Genomic DNA, 22,302 nt, shown 5'->3' with positions numbered 1-22,302 from the left:
GGGAAAGAGACAGACGACAAGGAGAACAAGAGGAACAAAAAGATTTTAAAAAACATCCCATTTGGCCTGGAAAGGAGGAATTTTCAAGTTGCAGATAAAATTGATGCTGAGACAGCAGCTATAATTGTGAAAGAGATTTAGCACCATTAAAACAACCCCCCACCAGTCTACACTAGGCCAATAGGAAATGTGTCCTTATGACAAGACACCACCCATCAAATGCTACATCTTATGAACAATCTAAACTAATTTGAAAGGAGTGAACCTAAGCGGACAATGCCTTTGGAGGGATTCCCTACTTGAAAATAACCACCCAGGGAAATGTTTCCCCAAGGTCAGCCTGGAAGATACACAGAAACCAATTCAACTGTGGCATAAGGATTTTGAAATACAGTTCAAACTGGCAACAGAATTGGGCAGATCACTCACATAGTACTTGTTTTATAAGTGTAAGAGATGTAAGAGTGGGGGGACCATGGAAACTTAGGCCAAGGTCTTAGAAGGCCACTAAGGCCAGGCAATGTGTGACAAGGTCAGATTCCCTGCAAACAGGTCTGAAAGGGCCATTCTTTGAAGCTGAGAAGATGAAGCCTAACTTGCAGTAAAAACCCCAGGATTCTGAGGATGCCAGGATCATGGGAAGTCCAGTGAAGAGAGCAGAGCACACAATGTGGAATAATCTCAAGAGAGAGACTATAGGTGATGACATCATCAAAGCTCGAGGGCTAGAGCTACCCAAGCTCTTTAGAGCCCACATGATTCCATCATGAGCCCCAGGTGCTGGACCTGGAGCTGTAGAGTTTGGTCTTTTCTCTGCTGTGTTTCAGTAGTACTTTGGTCTGTTCCTTCCTTGTGACGTCATTGTTCCTTTCTTTTGGAATGGAGATGTTCATTCTGTGTCATTGTGTGTGGAGAGTGCATATGCTGAAACTCTGGTTTTAATTTTAATTTATTAATGTTATAGGGCTCTTGGTTAAGAAATTGTCTGGGTCTTAGAAGACTCTAATCTAAAATTGTGATATGAGATGGCCACATGACGATGAGGAAGAGTGGAAGGTTGTGACTTTAAAGCAATGTGTCTGAGTATCAAGTTGACAAGGTGTTGACTTGTGAAGGTTAATATTTATTGTTGGCCCAATAAGACTTAGAGTCACCTAGAAGAAAAACCTGAGTGTCTGTGACTTGGTTGGGTTAATCTAAGTAGGAATACTCACTTCATATGTGGTCAGAACTCTTACAAGGGCTGGGTTCCCAGACTGAAGAAAAGGACGAAAGCTTGCAGAGCACCAGCGTTCAGCCTCCTCCCCTTCCCAATGTTCATCACAATGTGACCAAATGCTTCATTTTCCTACAACCATCACTTTGAACTGTGAGCCCAAATCACCCCTTCTGTCCCTCACTTCCTTTGCCTGGTATTTTTGACACAACAGTGAGAAAAGTAATTAATCTTATTGTTGTAATTATCCTTGTCCAGAACATTTACTTTGTGAAACACTCGGTAGACACATAGATTTAAGATGAAAATATGGTAGAATGAAATACCAAGGGTCATGGAATCGCTATAACCCAAGCCCCCCGTGGGTATCACTGACTGTCCAGAAACAGTCTCTGGTGCAGATTCTTCTGCTCAAAAGTTTCAAAGCTCTAGAAAGTCTTTCAAAGCCTGCCACATTCTTCTGAATATCTGAAATGTCTTTGTCTTTGGAAGATGTGATTTATGAGCACGGACAGATCACTTGGAGCCAAGTCTGGCAGAGAGGTCAAGATGGGTGATGTTAGTTTAGAATTACCCCTGTAGATAGACTGCTGTCAGAGTGTTCTCGGGGAGAGATGTTTTGATTTTTCTCAATGAAGATGAAGTAGCTTATTATCTTTAAGCTTGTAGCAGAAAATTACATGAAATTAAAACAAACCTATTATTGATAACCTCTGTCCCTAGCCCCATCTACGATTGCGTCTTAGCAGAGTAATGTGCGCTTATATGAGTGAGAGTGTAGGCATGTTTGTGCTTCATGAGATGTAAGTATGCAGCTCAACATACTTGGACAGGCATATGTGGGCAGAGACAGCTGTATGTGCTGCTTCTCATGGGATAGCTCACTTTGCATTTTCCCAGGAATCGTCTCCAGAAACTTCCTATAAATGGGAGGATTTTTCATTGATGATATTCCTCTAAGATAAGCAATTCTTAACCCTTTCTGTTTGAAACTTACATATTTCTTTTTTGATCTGCTGAAATTTGTGGACTCTTGTAGAAAAAAAATTGTTAAGAAAAGAGGAAATAAGGATATCACATTCTGAACTTGGGGGCTAAGATTTAAAATTAAGATTGGCTTAAAATTCACATCAGTTCATGTATTTAATATAAGCATGTTAAAGTGACTCTTCAATAAAAGAGGTACACTATCTATTGTAAAGGGTCTCATAGCATACTGGGTTTGATTGCCTGAATAAGACTAAGAAGCAATGACATGGAAAGTGCTTAGGGCTCTCTTTGTCCTGGCCTTGGGAACTAAAAATCCCATGAAAGGTTTCTACTTTAAGAGATACTAGACAAAACAATGTTTTGTTTTCAGAAAGAAAACATTTAGAAGCCAAATAAAGAATGTGAGATTTATTAATGTATAAATGTGGAGATAGGGATTTTTAGAAACACAAAGAAAGATTAGATGGACCATAAGTCCAAAGGAATTACAGGTAATATAAACAGGGAGGGGGGAATTATAGGGTAAATCTCAATATTTCAAAAATACATTTTTATAGAGCTCCAGAAAACATTAGAAGAAAGAAGGGACAATATTTGAATGTATCAGCCCTAACAAATCATAATATCACTCATTGATTATAGATACCCAGAACCAGAAAGACCAGGAAATTTCAAACAGAGTATGTTTTAATTTTTAATATAGGTTCAGCATAATCAAGCAGCAATGATAAGGAAAAGATAAATAAACAAGTAACAAAGAGAATTGGAAAAAGATCATTAACCTTTTGACCCAGTGCTCAGAAGTCACAATAAATCTGGTAGACAGTTGAAAACTACCTTCAAATGAAGGGAAAAGAATATACCTAGGCATTCTGGAAAAAATTCGGTGCTAGTACTTTTCAAAGCTAAGAATAAAAATATTTAAAGCCTAACAAAATTGATACTGTTTCCTATCAATATGTTTTTCCTAGAGATATTTCTAAAATGTGTACATGGCTATAGTGAACATTGAGAGTTGATAAATTCCTATATGAATACACAGACATTGGTGGTACAAATTATAAAAATAATGTTCAACCTGTAATACTAAGAAAAAGATCTAAGGAATGAAAAATGTAAAGAGTAATCAGATTAAAATATATGATATTATTAATTTTTATAAAAATGTTTCAGATACTTTCAGTATTGTTGCATCACATTTGGGCTCTATGGTGTCTAGAGTGGCCATTAAACAGACAGAATTAAGTGTGTGACATCATATCAAAGAGGAAAACGCAATTCGAAAAAAGAATCAAAATGAACAAGCACAAAGACCTAAAAATTATGCAACCTAAACTACAGATAATCAAAATAAATCAATAACAAATATAAAAAGGTTTTTTAAAGTCTTTCTAGATCTTCAAATTTATCAGCATAAAATATAGAAATAACTATACCAAATCGGAATAAAATGTTCATATGTATCAATATCATGTAATTGTATCAATATCAGCCAAAACAGCCACTAATGACTTTTGCCTTAAAAACAGGCCAGTTTTATCCATAGACATAAATATGAAATTTCCAAACAAAATCATAGAAAACTTAAGAAAGAAGTATATTAAAAAGATAATACATCCTGACCAGATCTTATTTAATCAAGGAATATAATTTTTTATATAATATAAAATATATTATAACTTCTATTCTTTAATATTAATATGATTCCCTATATTAACAGAACAAAGGGAAAAGTCAAGTAAATCTATGGATTGATGAGGAAGACATTTGATAACAGACAACATTAATTTGTGATAAAAGATCTCAATAAACTAAGACTAGAAAGATATCTCATTCTGATAGGGAGTATGAAGACAGAATTCTACAGTGGTCACCATACCTAGCAGTGAAGTATTAGAAGCCTCCCATTTAATATCAGCAACAAAGAAAAGAAGCCCAGGTCTTCACAGCTACTCAGTGATGCAGGATGGATTTCAGCTAGCCAGATAAGGCAGTGAAAGCAATAAATTATAGCTTTGGAAAATAGAAATAACAGCACTATTTGCTTGTGATATGATTTACTGAAATCCAGGAAAAATGCACAACCTATCAAAGGTAAGAAAAGTAAAACAAGAATGACAGTTATGAAATAAGGAAGGAAAGCCCTTTGATATACATCTCTATTTATTGCCAGAACACAGAAATGTATGTTGATAATAACAAAAAAAATCTACTAGCTGGAAATACACCTGACTAAACATAAATAAGATTTCATTTTTAAAATGACACTTACTGAAGTTATATTAAAAAGTAAAATATGTATTGGTGAATAGAAAAAAAATCAGGTAAATAAAGGTTTCTGTTTTTTCCAAATTGATTTAAAGATTCCAAGCACAGCTTCTAAAGGCAGTTTTGATGACTTCATAACATAATTCTAAAATTCATAAAAGACACCAGTATGAAAGATAAATGAATAACTAGCTTTCTCTTAAGGAAGAAGAAAAGATGAAGGGGTTTTATAAGCTATTGGAATCTCTTTTGGGTAAATTATAGAATTAAATATGCCTAGGTGAAAGTTCACTTTTAGAGATGGTACAACTATAGTAAGGCCAGTTCACTTTTAGAGATGGTACAACTATAGTAAGGCCAGAGACTAAGAAAACAAGACAAAAATGCATGCTGCACAGAATTAATCAATCTGACCATATCAATGGAAAATATTTATAAAAAGACTTGAACAAGGTAATAGTAACTTATTGTATGTGTCATATATAACTAACAAAGAGAAGTCAGAATTAAGTTGTCCTCTAATCTAACAAGGAAAAGATAAGCAACATGACTGTTTAAAAGCAATTTAACAAAAGTTATGAAGACAATTACACAGGAGAAGCACCAAGGAAAATGTCCAGACTCATTCATCATCAGGTGGATGCAAACTAAAGACGTAGTCACCAGATCTCCGACAACTAAAATATATTAAAGGCTGAGGAAGTTGGAGAGCAATGAGAATTCTTTAGACCCTGCTAGTGACGTTATCAGCTTGCCATTTTAGAAAACTTTTTGGCATTAAAGATGTAACTGAGATATCTATATCTTATCCAGAAGTTCCATTCTTAGCGTCCTACCCCCAAGTAAGAGAACATATATGTCAAAGATAAATACTGGAGTGTTCACAGGAAATATATTAATATAATATATTAATAACAATTGTGCAAATATGAGAGCCTATTTACAGGAAATGGATGGATAAATGATAGGTTATTCATAAAAAGGACAATTAGCCAAAACAATGAATAAACAACATCTACACATGTCAGCCTGAATGAATTTTAGAAGCAGCATGTTAAACAAGCAAAGACACATAACTTTATTTCCATAAAATTGAGAATATGGAAATATATAGTTTAGAAATGCATATATACACTCATGCATCATATAATGCTGTTTTGATCCAGCATTGACAATAGAGGTGGTGACAGTTCCAGAAAGATGATCTCGTCTAGACATTCTCTAGACACATTGGTGTTATATACAGTCTAATGACCGTGACACATAACCTAACAAGGTATGTCTCAGCTTATAGCCCTGCATGTAAGTGGTACCTCACTTATATGATATGACATAAAAGGCACCAGAGTTTTTGTAGTGCTATTGACGCACAAGGCTACCTGTTGTTGGGTTTTTTTTATTCTTTTGGGGGGGCCCGCCACCCAGCTCCCAAATAAATCACACATGGAGGCTTATTCTTAATTATGAATGCCCAGCTTTAGCTTAGTTTCTAGCCAGCTTTCCTTACCTTAAATTATCCCACCTACCTTTTGCCTCTGGGCTTCTCTCGTTCTCTTACTTCTGTAAATCTTACTCTTACTCTGTGGCTTGCTGGTTGTGTAGCTGGGTGGCTGGCCCCTGATGTCCTCCCCATCTCTGGCTCCTTCTAGCTCCCCTTTCTAGATTTCTCCTTCTATATATTTTCTCTGCCTGCCGGCCCCACCTATCCTTTCTCCTGCCTTGCTATTGGCCAGCTCTTTATTAAACCATTAGGTGTTTTAGACAGGCATAGTAACACAGCTTCACAGAGTTAAACAAATGCAACATAAACAAAAGTGACAGACCTTAAAATACTCTACTACAGCTACCATTTAAGCTCTGGTGTGAAAATACATGTCCACTATAAAAATGGGGAACTTGTTCAGTTTGATCCAGGGCACCAGGTAGAAGGTAAGATTAACACACATGGGAGGGCTAGAGGACTTGAAAATAGTCTTTGTCTTAAGCTAATGACAGTGGATAGTTGACCTGGCCATTTACGTTTTATAAATGTAAGTATATACATTTTATAAATGCAAATATGTGTAGAATACATTCTTTAAATGTACAGACAAATACATATGCAATAAATGCAATTATACATATAATATAGGTTGATTTAAGTTTATATACCTGTGTGGGATATTCACATACTAATATGTATTGCTTTATTGGTATATGTCTTATAATTTTAAAACATGGAACTAAGCTTTCTGGATGTGGCTTATTTGTTTATTTTAAAAAACCTAAGTCATGAATTTCCTATGTGTGTCAAATCAGTTTTCCAGAAATTTGGAAAACATTTACACACTCTGCTTGTGAGTTTATGCATGCTGGCTACGTGTAACTTTGCCAAATGATCTGAACAGATTTGTTAGGAAATGCCTTTTATGTATTGGAGAGGTCAAAGGTCAATATGCCCATAGAAAACACTGAACATGGCTACATGAGGCTCCTCGTGGGACTTGTGTCCTATCAAAGACCAAGGAGCCACTTTGTTGAATCCTTTTTGCTCACTCTTTCTAAATATATCAAATGCTTATTAGGCTACAAAGAATGGCATCTTTAAATAAAACCTAATGACCAGAAGCAATGTTTATCTTGGACAAAGTTAAGAATGTTAGAGAGTTACAGGAATTCCAGCTGGCTGACCTTGGCCTTGTGTGGGCAAATGGGTCCTCAGTGGACAATGCTCAGAACTGCAGAAGAGGAACTCACCTTGTAGAGCTCAGGAGTCTCAGGGGTAGCTGTCTTCTGTCCTTGGTTTCTTTGAGGGAGAACTGCCTTTAAATGGTCCCCCTAGAGGCTCAGCAAAATGGATCAATGGGTAAAGCCACTTGGGGCTGAGCCAACCCTGACAACCTAAGTTCAAGTCCCAGAACCTACAGAGTGGAAGAGAACCAACTCCTGCAAGTTGTGTTCTGAGCTCCATGGGCATGTACCATGGTATGCACACTGACATACATGCACACAAAGAAAGACAAGAGGGAGAGAGAAGGAAGGAGGGAGGGAAGGAGAGGGGAGGGAGGGAGGGAGACCCATCACAAAGCTCTATTCATTGACCATGGTGTGTCTGAACTGACTCTAAGGCCCCTTTCTGTTGATTTCTGACTGTGTCGTCTCCACGGAGCTTTCACATGTTTGCCCATTTGATCTGCTCTGGGGAAGGGACAAGGTGACAGATGCAGCATTTCCTCTTTATGACAGAGAGCCTGTGCCCTGACAGGTGCAAAGAATCTTGTAGCATCAACTGAGCCTGGTCTTCTGGCTAATACTCCAATCCCCTACCTCTCCTTCCCACAGGGGATGGGACTAAGACAGGCAAAGGCAAGAAGCGAAGGGGAGATGAATAGAGGCTGGCTGAAGACAGGGGAGCAGTACGATACTGCAGTGCAATGGCACTGAGAAGGAATGCAGCCATTGTGTCTCAGCAGGAGACGCATCCCTGCATAGCCCCTGTAAATGTCTACCATTCTCTGGGGTCAAGTTACACTGAGTTGAATGAAGAACAATGTGATAGGTAATTGTCTCCTTGATTAGACTGAGAACTGTCTAGAGTATTAGTGACGTGCCCTTCCCTTCTGAGTATGTCCGGGAGGATGCTTCCAGAAATGGTTGACTAAAAGAGGAGGATGCCTTGAGTGTGAGAGGCACAATCCTCTAGGGTAGAGGTAGAATAAAGAAGGAAAAGGAGGACATACCTACCCTGAAATGAATTTCTGTGCTCTGCCATGTTCTACCATGGGCTGGAACCTCTGCAACCATGATCAAGGTCAACTCCTCTCACCCTTCAAATGTTTTCTTGTGTATTTTGCCACAGCAATACTTACCATTGGAAAGTGGTACACTCGGGGAAGATCAGGACCTTTTGAGAGTTGAAGCTTAAATCCCCTTGTTCCAGGGCCATCTCTTTGGTCTTTCAATTTTACACCCCATAATCTAGCAGCATCTGCACCTGTGCTGGTGACTGATCCTGGCTCTTTAGAACTGGTATTGCTAGTTGTCTAGAAAGATCACTCATGGGCACCAAGACTTCAGGATGGGCTTAGTCATTTTCAGAAACCTGCCATCTCAGGGCCCCACTCTCCAGAAAGCACACACCTGCCAGCATTGGAATAAACCCATGCCTTATGCATGGCCTATTTGCCAGTTGGCTCCCAACTCTAATCCTTAAGTACCAGAGCCCACTGCCAGCATGATGCTGAGAGTTCCTGTGTAACTTTTATGCAAAGTTCTAGCCAAGCCCTGGCAAGATATAGTTGAAGACAATAGCAAGCTGTTTTCTTTAGGTCAAGGTCACTATACAATAATGCAATTCTCAGGAGCTAAAGGTTGAATTTTTTACACTAACAAGGATTTGATCTCTATCTCATTGGTGTAAATTGGAAATGGATACCATATCTTTAATGCTAATTAGCTAGTGCATTACTTAGTCTTCCAGGCCCCATGTAAATAACAATTAGCAATAATTTAGCAGTTGTACATGCTGGCATCTTCTGAGCCATACCATTGTATACCATTCCAAATTCCTTTGCATTAATTAGGATCATAAGCCAATCAGTACTAATTAGGAAGAAAATAAGTATAATAATAAATGAAACAAAATTAGTGATTTGTATCTGGTTGGTGGTTCTTTCCCTCTGCAGTTCATCACATAGTCTTAATGCACAGGAACTTCTTGTAATTGAAACTAATTATGAGGTTTCCCCTGCTACTTTGAGCCTCATGTTCAAATCCCACAAAGCTCATTAAATAAGTAACAAAACTGGAATCTTTAGCACATATTGTAACTTGGATCATGTTAATTAGCACCACATGCTAAAAGGCAGTAAGAGGCCGTTTAGCAGCCCCTGCACTAGTTAAAGGGAATGGAGATTGCAATCCTTACAGTTCTTTGGGGCTTGTCAAAAGCCAGACCAGTGTCCCGTGAGTCATATGGTCAGACAGCAATGGTGATTGGGGCAGAGAGGATGGGAACCTGAAGGCTAACCCACCCCTGGACTATGGCATTTCCAGCTCTTCCAGGTGGAAGTGCATGGAAAACGTAAGGACTCTGGTAACCCAGTTTATTAATTCTCCCTCTTAAGGAACTTGTCCCGGTCATGACTACCCTGGGCAACCTTTTCTCTACCTTTGGCTGCTTATAGAGATTTTCTCTTCAGGGTTGAGTGAACATCAAAGACCCTGGAGAACTCACTTGCCCTGCACAGAATGCAATTGTATACACATAAATCCATGTGTCTGTTTCTAGTCAAACATATGTACCACTCAGTAGACATATTGACTGTATTCACAGCTTCTAGCGCTGTTCTAAACGACTGCCGTTCCTTTCCGTATACAGCTGAATCAGTAGAAAGCTCTCGGGGCCTCTGTGGGAAAGTGCTAGAGAATGTGCTCACCCACCAGCAAGCCTTTTGGCCTCTTCTCTGGGCTGGTTCACAGTCTAAAGTTAAGCTTCCGTGTTGTTGCTAGGGTAAATTGGAAACAAAGAAATAAACCCACAGGAGTATTGGCTTACAGCATACCCACCTGTAGTACTGGAACACTATAAACAATATTATTTGTTGATGGCTTAAGAGAAGTAATTCGAAAATAACTCTAATAGAAAGCACGTGTTGTTCTCCCATTCTGACTTGTCATGTTTGATGGCTTGATGAGAAAGAAAAGACATGCCAAAGGCTTTCCAGACAACCAGCTCAATCAAAGCTGCTAACATTTTGAATTGAAACAGTTAGCCTTATGTATTTGGAGGTAGGATCCTCTGATTCCTGTCCAGTAAGCAGTTACTAATCCTAAACATTCTTCTAGCTGCAGTGAAGGCCCCATTCCTCAGCAAAGCCACTCCAAATATTCAGGCTCGCAAAAGTCATTGCCTTTTTTCTTGTTGCTATTTTTTTTTATTTAGCTGTTTATCGCTGTGAAACCTGTGCGTACACGGTTCTAAGTTCGCTGATAATAATCTTATGGGAATAGGCAGATCTCAATAATCAGGAATCTTCCTGTGAAATGCTTTTTCAGACTCATAGGAACTGACCCAGGATGAAAACACAAAAATGTGCATGACTAAATCACTATACCATGGGAAAGGTGCATGAGAGAACACACACACACACACACAATTAGATCCTAATTCATTGCAAATTAAGCATGTTAAAAGATATTCAAAAGCCAATGTAAGAATGGCAATCTGAAGTGTAAATTCTTTAAGAATTATTCTTACACAGACCTTAATATTAAATTATGCAGTATGAGAGAGAGGGAAAGTGAGAAGCCTGAAATCTTAACATTATCTCTCAAATGAAAGCTGAAAAGAACTCTAGGACATATGCAATATGTATCTATTTAACTGGCATTATTTTATCTATGTTAACGCATCATGACCTTGGGGCTTTTTCTACAGAGGCACAATGGGTTACAGCAATCTCAGAGCTAACTTATAGTGACCCTTCACAGCTTAGGATCCCTTTTGAATGGACTGACCTGGTTAATCCATCTCATACTGGTTGATTCTATTTGTCTGTGTATTCACAACCTCCCACAATATTTTTAAAACATAATTCTACATCATGTAGTGCTGGATGATTGACGACAAAACTCATAAAATAATAGTTATGCTCTGCCCCTGGTAGCTTACAGTCTAAAAGAACTCATGGCTAATCATTGTGAAATTAAAGAGCCAATGTAAGATGCTTTGAGTTAACACAAAAAGCTTGTTAGTCTTTCTCCTTCTAGCCAGAGTTTAGAGTTGTCTTGCCTCTACATGCAATGTTAAATTTTGTAACTGATCTGTTTGCATGGCTGCCTTCCAGAGTAGCACTGCACTCTGCATTCCCAGCTAGGATGGAGACCGACCAGCAATGGTCTCAAAAGACACTTACACAAGAGGGCAAGAGACTGGATTTGGCGTGGCAATACTTAGAGCGGACTTCTGGGTCAATACATCCTTCCTAGCAAAGAACGGAATGGGAGGTTTGTCTTGGTAATTGAAGACCCATATAGACCTTTGGAGTTGGACATATAAACCATAATTATGTGACCATCAAGTAACCACCCAGAGGCATAAGTCACAAGGATAAAACAAAAACCAGGAGTGAGAACGCATCCCAAGCAAAGTAGGGTTCATGGTGAGGCTCCTGGAGCCTGGCAATTGACATATTTCTCTAAAGCCTTCAGTATGCAGTCTTGTCAGAAAACAGGGCACAGTGGGATAGAAAGTAGAGGCCCCAGTTAGGAAGAGCTGGTGTATCCTAAAACGTACTCCCTCCTACCAAATTGGTTCAATATGTATCTAAATCTTGTTTAAAAAGAAATACTTGGTTGGGCGTGGTGGATTATCTTTAATCCCAGCACTCACTTGTGAGGAAGAGGTAGGCAGATCATCTGTTAGTTCAGGGCTGACTTGGTCTGTATAGTCCTTTAACCACTTCCCTACCAGCCGGGACTAAACAGTGAGACCCTGTCTTACAAAAATGAAAATAAAAAAATTAAGATAAAAAAAAAAGACACACTTTTAGGCTTGATAAAGAAACTCCTCAGAATACCACAAGTTTTCATACTGTAATTTTCTCCTTGAGAAAGAAAACAAACCAAAAGCAACACAGAAGTTGTAAAGGAATATCACTAAGACTTTAAACAGTTTCGAAAATGTTGTCAAAATTGTGTGTGGCTAAAGAAATGCACATAACACATAACACACACACACACACACACACACACACACACACACACACATCTGGAAAGAAACCATGATTTACATTTAGATTGATGTAAATGCAGTAGGAACCCGGCACAGCGGAAGGGGCAGCAGCTAACCTGACTGGCTATGCTGCGGAGAGGGTGTTTCCTTGGTGTGGGAGCGGCTGCCAATTCATCCACCCAAAGTCCATTTGCTGGAAACCTCTGTACCCACCTCTGCACTCATCCCTTGATCTGCGGAAGCACCACCGTGTGGTTGGGGTTCAGTGCGGGTTACAGTTTCAGCCCCGTCATTCCCCCCCACCCCACCCCTTGTGAAACAGAGCTATTTGTTGAATTGTGTACCCACCCCAAGCTGTTGTCTCTCCAGCCTGGAAGGCAAAGTGCTGTGTGTTATGATTCTTCAACTTCCTACTGAAAAATCCATCCTGGTAGTACTTGCTATGAAATAAATGCATGAAAAGTCTAGTTGTTTTGTTGTTGATGGTGAAATGTCAGTATTCTATAAAAGTGGGAAGTAGAGGGAGTCCACTAAATGCTCACAGAAAGAACATCCTAGCAAGGAGAGCTGTCCACATAGGGTGGGCTACCAGAGGAGGCAGGAAGCTGGTAATCTCCACTTGTGTTTCATTAGAGTTTGGAGTGTGTTATATTTGTAGAAGGGACTTTTTTCTTTTCTTTCTTTTTTTTTTTTTTTTTTGAGGAAAGGCCAGGGCAAATGTCCTTTGATGACATTTCTCACTCTATAACTGCTGACACGGTCATTTTCCAAGGACATTGTATCAGAAAAAAAACCTTAGCCTCCCATCTCCGGCATCCTGTGTTCTGGACACTACAGATGTGTTCTAATTTGAGCCTTGCAAACTCCCTGCAATGAAGATCTTTCTATCCTCTCTTTGCTGTTAGCAAAGCTGAAGCTTAGCAGGCACTCAAGAGATGGTCCACAGAGATGGTCCACAGAGATGGTCCACAGAGATGGTCCACAGAGATGGTCCACAGAGATGGTCCACAAAGATGGTTCACAGAGATAGTTCACAGAGATGGTTCACAGAGATGGTTCACAGAGATGGTCCACAGAGATGGTCCACAGAGATGGTTCACAGAGATGGTCCACAGAGATGGTTCACAGAGATGGTCCACAGAGATGGTTCACAGAGATGGTCCACAGATGGTCCACAGGGATGGTCCACAGAGATGGTTCACAGAGATGGTCCACTGGGGCAAAGCCAATTGAACCTTAGACTCCTAAACCAATGCCCTTTGCACTGTGCTACCTGCACTCAACAAGAAGTCTTCAAGAAATTCATAATGAAGTCAGGGTACTGAATGAAGGGCAGTGTTGGCAGGACCCCTCTTCACCTTCAGATTGTGTGCATTAACTAAATCTCCCTTATCAAAAGTTTAATAATATCAGTAACCTGCCTAAAATCACCTCAGAGCACACACATCTGAAAAGCTCTCCCAGGAGAGTTGCACTTCTATATATTGCTCTCTTTCTGAAGAAAGGGAGGTTAAAAAAAAAAGCAAATACCTTTCTACATGATCCAGCCTCCTGGCTCCTTGTCCCTCCATCTCTTCCTCTCTACCATGCAGCTACGCTGATGAAACACAGGCCCAAACCAAGTATTCCAAAAATTCACAGCAGAATTCCGTTTTTCAGGTCTGGGATTACAGACAGAAAGGCATAGGAGTCAAAAGTCTCAGTCTCTCTCTCTCTCTCTCTCTCTCTCTCTCTCTCTCTCTCTCTCTCTCTCTCTCTCTCTCTCCAGATAACATTCTTGAATCCTCTGCCATGGTATAAACAAGACTGAGCACACAGCATTCCTCCTGAAGCACATGGCCCTGTTTTGAAAGCATGGGCCTGATCTCTGGAATGTGGTGTTCGCCTCTCCAAAGACCTTTCTATTCATTTGGAAATGATTTAATTTGGTGGTATTAATGATGATCAGGAATGATTGAAACAGGTTTTTCCTTCATCATCTCTGATCTGCCTCTCATCCTCCATATCCGTTATTTTTATAATTAAGTTTAGCTCTATATGTGTTTCCAAGCGCAGTGCTGGCTCTTAAGCTCTGAGTTTGGTTTCCTTGGGTATATGACCACAGCCAATTTTGTGCTGGCTTCTTGTGAATCCTTCTTTAAAACACACAGACCTCAACAATATCCTTACCTGGCAAGATATTGTTGATTTTTTTTTTTGCCTTATCTTGAAGATTGTTGGTTTATAATACCTCTTCAAGGCCAATTTTAAGGATATCTAGTGGAAACTTGGATGGAAACTGGAATAATGCTTCTTACCCATGTATGGGCTTGAGTTGTTAGGATAAGAATTGAGGGGAAAGTTCCTTAGTATGTGCCAGCTCTGATACTGAATAATTAGATTAGTCCCTTTAAGGAAAGCCATGATGCACATTTAACCAAATGAATAGATGCTCATCTCAGTAGATCACCTTCCATCCAGCTGCTGTCACTAAAATTCTTTCTTGATCTACTTCCTGGGACTTTTGTATAATTTCTTCTGGGTACTCCAGATTTACAGGGAAATCTTTACATTTTGAAAATTTAGAGAATCTATTGTGAAATGTATAGGTACTTTCTTTCAAAACATCACCTTCAGGTGTCCACAATGCTAGTGTGCTGATGTAATTTGTGATTCCTACTCCACGATCGTGCCAGGATGCTAAGACTGACCTAGTTGAGTAGATCACCGTCGGGTTCCAATGCTCCCAAACCAGGAAGGAATATTAAAGCAATGGCAGCATCTGGGGCTTGAGTAACTTACCTTTCATAATTCATCGTTTCTGCCTGTGATTCCGACACTCAGTGGGCCTTTGTAGTATTCAAGGGCCACAACTCACATCATGAACTAGCTGCACAGCAGTGTGTACTCCAAGTATATTTTCACAAGAAGTGCTGCTCACTGCAGACATGTGAAAAAGCAAACCAGACATATATGTCTGCATATTCAAGCCATCCCCACATGAATCCAGCAAAGGGCCCCACTTGCCTTTGCATGTCAGGTTCTGCAAGGATACCGATGGAAGGAAAGACAAAAAGAGCTCGTGAAAGATACTTTCCTCAAGTCTTTGCAAGGTCTGGTTGCCCAGGGTCCTAAACAGTCTTTAGAGGTAGGAGTCTAATGCGGTGGCTCTATTTTAAAGCTCAGTATGTGTGGCTTGCTTACTCTTGTACTATATGCTTTGGTTGTACATAGTCCTGTAACTAGATATATCTTTCAAGAACACTGATTCTCCTCTCCTGTGATTTTTTTGTTCCATCCCAAGACACCCAACAATGTCTAGAGACATGGTATCACAGCAGAATGGAAGTTGATAGCAGTATCTCAACATTAGAGACAAACTAGGCACACGAGAGCACACATAACCCTTCATTAAAAAAAGAAGTATCTAAATGCTGAGAGCTTAAGAAGAGACTTCCGCACCAGGAAAAGCCTCACCTAAGGAAAGGTGAAGGAATCTTTTAACATACAGGTGAAAATAGCTTTGGTAAACTCTCGTGGACATTCCTGTCTTCTTCCAGCAAGATTTAGTATAGAGGTCCATTTCTGTGACTCCCTTCCATGCATATCTTGAAAACAAGAAGTGCTCCAAGTAGATATCAGCTTTGGTGTCCCAAATTAATCCTCTGTTCACCAATATTTGGTGAGAGGATTGGCATCGCTTTCCCCTAGGCATGGTGCATCCTATCCAAGTGTGCAGAGCACCTCCAGTGTCTCTGTCTCCCATGCTTTGTCTTCGCTTCCTATGATGCAATAAGTTGTCTTGTTGTAAAACAAAGAATATTGTCCTGCCCATTATCTTTGCAGTGAGCAAGCCTGAGAGCTTTCAATAGATTTCCTCCCGTGCCCAGGTAGTAAAATCATACACTCCAGTGAAGGGCGAGAGCTTATTCCTCTGAGCTGTCAGACCCTGCAGTCTTTGAACTGTAAAGTCCAATCCCCGGGCTTTTCTGCTGACATTAGAGGATGACGTTCTATCTTCAATGTACTCAACATGTCATTCTTAAGACACTGTTAATTGGCATTGAGGGTGAACCTGATAAGCTTCACCATCATCACAACCAGGGAACATACCAGCAATGTAGCTGATGAGCGACAAAGGGATTTCATGGGCTGTGATTATTATTATAAAAATTAACAGCAGAGTCTCAGTGATCTGCAAAGTGCTGTGAGGGTTTTGCCATCATATCTCATGGAAAGAAGAAAACCAGTATTGTGACATGACAGCCAAGAGCCGTCATCATTACCAAAGAAAATGTTATCGTGATAACATACAACACCAGTTTACTAATTAGTCACATCTTGATAGCTAGAAATTCATTAAATAATAATCTTGGTAGTTAATCTCTACAACTTTCCACATTCAAATGATTTTCAAGTGGCTGGAGAAATTGCTCAGTGGTAAGGACACTGGATGCTTTTCTAGAAGACCCAGGTTTGGTTCTTAGCACTCACTTGGGAGCTCACAACCATCTATAACTCAATTTCCAGAGGATCTGACATTTTCTTCTGGCCTCCTCAGGTACCAGGCACACAAATGGTGCATAGACATAAATGTTGTCAAAACACATGTACATATAAAAATAATTTTGATCATTTCTTTTAGTTTTGAAATTATAATTATATCACTTCCCTCCTCCCTCCCCCTTCCCCCACCCCCGAAGCTCTTCCAAATACCCTTCTGCACTCTCTTTAAAATCCATGGCCTCTTTTTTCAATAATTGTTGTTATATACATATATGTATATATAGCATGTATTCATAATAACTTGCTCAGTCTGTACAATGTTACTTGTATGTGTGTTTTCAGGGCTGACCATTCGGTATTAGATAATCAGTTGGTGTGCTCTTCCCTGGGGGAGACTGTTTCTCCCACTCTCAGCATTCCTTAGCTGCCTGTAGTTCTTTGTGTGGGGTTGAGGCCTCATGGACTTTCGCACATATTTTTGTCCTTGTTCAGCTCATGCTTGGGCAGTCATATGCTGAAGCTTTATAGGTATAACTTCTGACTTTAGTAGGGGACACAGTCTCACAGCAAATTCTGATACTCTGGCTCTATCCATCTTTCTGTCTCCTATTCTGTAATGTCCACTGAGCCTTAGATACAGGATATATTTTGGGACTGGTATCCACAACTTGGCATTTAGACTGGTTGTGGTTTTCTTTAATGATTCTTTCCATCAATTGCAAAGAGAAGTTTCCTTGATGAGAGATGGAGGCTACACTTATCTGTCAGCATGAGGACAAATATTTAGACTACAGTTAGTGTGGCTGAAGATTCTTCTCCAAGATCCATGACGTCACTGGCCCTGGGTAGTTGCCTAAGTTTTCAGTATGAGGCATGATTTCCCTCCTGTTGAGTTATATCCAAGGAAAGAGTTATTGATTACCGCCAAGATGTGGGTGCCACTACTGCATTCATAGGGTTATCATGCCATGCTGATCATTGTGGTTCATAGATATCAGAGCTGGATAGGAAGGGCTGTTGGTTGCTTCCCTCTTTTGGAAGCTTTCATGTCACCTGGCAATATGAAAGCTAGTCCTCAGGGAAGAAGCATTCAGGTAAATTCTAGTTCAGGGTGCTCTGGGCCCCTGTGTCTGCAGTGCATGGTAACTTCAGCAATAGGGACTTACCTTCCACTTCTAGGGGGAACCAAAGACAAGAGCAATAGTCTGTAACATTGGGAGTCGATTGAACACCACTGACAAACAATTCCAAAGAGGGCTGTACAGTTCATGAGAGGGTTTCCCACGCCTAGTGTGGAGGTTTTTGTTGTTGTTGTCGTTGTTGTTGCATGGTCTTTGGCTTTTGGAGGGATCATCATCAGCCCAGATGGGAAAAATTCATTTAAATGGTATATGTATATTTGTACACAAATTTATGTGTATTATAGGGGGTTTTAGGTGTAGTTAATTGTGTGATTCCTTATGACTTTTTCAGACATCCTTAATTATCATTTTACCCTCTTCCCTCCTTCTTCTGTATTTATCTCCCTCTTCTCTCTGTAACTAGAGCCCTCCCCTTCTTTTTCCCATTTCCCAGACCAGATCATTTGTTTCTTGATATTCCCCTCTCATTTTTAAAAAGATACTTCCAAAACCATTCCTCAGGTTACAAAAAGTCAAATGAGATGCAATATAATTGTTCCAATAGAAACACTGAACAGAAACGAAGCAAAACAGTGACCTTGGTTTAGGATGATGTGTGTACAAGTCTCACAAAGTCACTAGATGCTTAAAAATGGCAAAGAATGTATAGTCCATCCAGAAACGTTTCCAGAATGTTCACACTGAATCTGGCTTCAGGACTTGATGCAGCGATATAAAATAAGCTGAGTCAACATCAATGTTGTCCTCCCATGTGCTTGGCATGAACAGAATACAACAATCTCTTGCCAGCTGACCAAGTCAGGAGGTGAGCTTTAAAAGTTGTTGAAGGCCTAACTCAATCCCTCCTTTGCTTTTCAGGTCTTGATGACTCGATTCATCATCCTGTTTCTCTTTTGGCTCAGTGTCCCTACCTAACACTGAGTCTGTTTCTATTAACTGGCTCTTGTTGTTTATTGCAGATTTGTTCAATCTCTGCAAATATATTAGTTTGTTAAGGCTATCTTAAAAACATACCCTGAACTGGCGACCTCAGGCCACAAGCTCCCAGGTCTCTAGACAGAAGGTCTAAGATCAGGGCAGAAACACGGTTCTGTCCTTTTTTAGAGTCAAAGGAGACTCTTTCCCATAATTCTCTCCTATGTCTAATGTGTTTAAAGCAAGTCTCTGGCATTGCTTAGCTCATAGGTGTCTCAGTCTTTAGTCTACCCTTATTTCACATGGTCTTCTTCCTGTATGCAGGTCTAATCTTCAAATTTCTCTACTTCATTGGGATAGCAGTCATGTTAGACTTAGGGCATGTGCTAATGACTTCATTTTTAACTTGAGTTAGTGAACTTTTCATAACTAAAACGAGACACCTGAGATATTTAAATTTTAAGAAAAAAATGTTGGTTTGTGCTCAGGGCTCCAGATGCTCCATTTCAGGACCCAGTGGCTCATGAGTTTGGGCCTCTGAAGAGGGCAACAAATCCTGGTGGAAGCACATGGTCACGGCAGATAAACCTGCTCTTCATGGGACTCATGCAGCCAATAGGAAGAAGAAGAGACCAGGTTCCCACAGTCTCTCTCAAGTATATATCCCCAGTAATCTCAGGAATTTCCACTAAACCCCACCTATTTAAAGTTCTGCCAGGCCCCATTAGTGCCATTCTGGGGACCCAGCTTTTCATGAAATTGTGGGTTATATCTATCTAAAGTATAGCACTGATTACCTTCATACTGACTCTCTCTTCACATGGGAAGACACCATGAGCTAAAAATCTACATCACCTTTTTGTGTGTATGTGTGTGCTGAGTGAGACCCAATTCAAGTCATAATAGCAAGTAAACCTTAGTTTTTAAGGATGATAATTCCTTTATATTACACTAGTTAAACTGTACAGGTGAGGTTTCTTGATTGATCAGAGATGTGTGCAGTTGTTCAAGTCTATGCCTGATCTCTGGCGGGGGTCCAGAAGGCTGCTTTCCTGAGAATACCCCCCAGGACGTTGTGTCAAGCTATGCCACATTTCTTCCAGTTAAACAGTTCTTCATTATGAACTGCAGATCTGGGGGTGCTTGGTGGCTCACGTGTGCTATGGAAGGAAAAACAAGCTTTCTAACTCCAGTTAGCTCACTTCTGTGCCCCCTTTAGCCTCACCCATGACTTCTCTTCCGAATCAATTTCTACTTATGGCTGATCTCATCAGTAGATCCATAGACCGTATTTGTTTCTCTCTTTATTTGTTGTGATATACTTTGTTAGACAAGAATTTGGCTTTTTTTTTTTTTCAACTTGTCTCCCTCTGTCTTCCTCTTAGCATGCTTACTGAAAAATTATGTACATTTGGGGGAGGTTCAGTGAACAGAAGGAAACATCTCTAGTCATACTGAAAGCCTCACTTTTATTCTTTTCTTCTCAGATTTGTTTGGGATTCTTCTGGGGGGGGAGCCTTTTTAGGGTTCTACACACCTGACAACCATCCTTCATCACTACAGAAATGTTAGTACTGAGATGCGACCTCCTGGTCTTCCCCATGGAGGGTTTCCAAACGCTGCTTAGCTGTGACTTTTTTGTTTGTTTGTTTCACGTTTTTCTATTATTAGCATTCTCTGTACATTGATCCTGGAGGTATTACTACTTGTCAACACTCAAAAACGGGGAATTTTCCCCAAACTGGATCACCAGCAGTTTCTCTCTTTATTAGGAACAAACTATGCCTTGACTCCACATGATCCACATGAGCTTTGTGGCTGCTTGAGGGTAAAAAAGCATCTGAGGTGAACTACACGGAAGGGGGTCTTTTGGTCCTATGTCTCCAAAGCCCTGTATGGCCATGTTTCTCCCAGGAATGATCCAGAGGTTTCCAGAGCCTTCTGAGTGATGAGAAGGGTCCATTACAAGCCCCTACGTTACCAAGCTAGAGTCCACGTTATTTCAGTAAGTCCCCGCAGCTGCCCATAGATTGCCAAGAAATCTACATCCCACCTTTTGTGCAAACAAGGGGAGGAGCCTGAGAAAGCTCAAGATCAATCTCTGGACATCATGACTTAACGTTTTACAACAATTTCTGTGGTTTGATTATCATAAACCAAACTCTATCTTATTCCAAGAGACTGGGAACCTTTTTTTTTGTGTCACTTAAGTGTTAAATATGCAGGTTTGAAGTCTCAGTGACGACTCACAGAGCTGATGCTGACTCTTATCCTAAAATGATGTATAGTCTTCATCAGAGACCAGTATGTTTTTCTGAGCTCTCGTGGAGATGTTATCCCAATTTACATCTTTCCCAATCGAGGCATCAGAATTAAATCCAGATGTGCTTCCAGTAAAAACATCCCAATGTCTGCTCTAAATAGGGTAGTGAAGCCAAGGCCCCCACCTCATTCCTGTCTCCCCAAGAGAACAGCCTGCAGATAGCTGAAGGAAGGAGGGCTTTGGAGTATGATGCCCAGTGTCTACTTCTGCCTCCCCGTGTTCACCAGCTCTGACCTTAGGCAACGTGGGAACTAGCCTCAGTTTGCCCCTCCCGGTGGGAATACACACCTTAAGACAGGGAGGGACAACAACAGTTCATTCTCTAACTCTCTAGTTCTCCTTCTTCTAGCTAATTGGAGGCTGTGGACACCCTATTAATGAGAGCAGACCTGATCTCCTGGCCAGAAATTGGAAGTGAGCACTGCCCCAGTCAGGTGTGTGGAAGCCAGCCATCCCCTGACTACATCTGGAGGCTGCTGTCCGGGTTGGGGATGGACCTAAGAAGTGTTTACAACAGGCCCAACAGCGGAACCATGAAAGAGGGCTTGCAGAACAGTAGTGGGCCCCTTGGGGTGCCTCACTCCAGACCTGTCTTCCACAGATAAGGAAACAAGAGAGCAGGGAGGCGGTTGCAGCCTTGTGCTGCAGTAGCAGCATGCCCTTTAACGAGACTCCCCCGAAGTCATGTTCACAGATAGGATGACACGGGAAGAAGCATGTTCCCTCCCAGCCGCCAACCATGCCTATGGGGCACCAGAAAGAGGATCACTCTCAGCGCCGGGCCCTGTAGCCAACCTCACAAAATGCTTTTTGGTGTTTGCCAACAGGGAAGCTCGGTTTGCAGCTGCAGCCGCAGGTGCTGGCTGCCAGGTTCCCCTTGGCAACGCAGGTGTATGCCAGGTTAGCAGCTCTGCCATGGAGAAATGGCTTACCATTCAGAGCATGTGGCCCGAAGCAGGAAGTAGACTTGTGCTTCTCCCACCCATGGCGGAAAGATAATGATTGCACTGGTTTTTATGGGGCATTATATGGCCTCAGCAGGGGGTCGGTAGCTGGCTTTTAGAGGCTATGGAAGATCATAACATGCTTTTGTTTTTGTCTGAGCGACATTTTTGTTTTCCTTGTCCTCATTCAATCCAAATATCATTCATGGATTTGCTTAGGTCTTTGGCTAATATATTTGCAATTCCAAGAAGGGATTGCTTCTAGTCACTTAATAATTCACGTGTGTATTTGTGTGTTTCACTGA

General features: G+C 40.6%; 1 protein-coding gene across 1 annotated transcript in view; it reads left to right on the top strand.

Annotated features, from left to right (window-relative positions):
- Setbp1 (SET binding protein 1) overlaps positions 1–22,302 on the top strand; it is a 352,017-nt gene that overhangs the window by 270,137 nt on the left and 59,578 nt on the right. The window lies entirely within an intron of this gene.

The sequence above is a fragment of the Peromyscus eremicus genome, chromosome 19 (genome assembly GCF_949786415.1).
Source record: "Peromyscus eremicus chromosome 19, PerEre_H2_v1, whole genome shotgun sequence".
Taxonomy (NCBI): domain Eukaryota; kingdom Metazoa; phylum Chordata; class Mammalia; order Rodentia; family Cricetidae; genus Peromyscus; species Peromyscus eremicus.
Note: the sequence above shows the minus strand (reverse complement) of the source record. Positions and strands in the feature narration are given on the sequence as shown.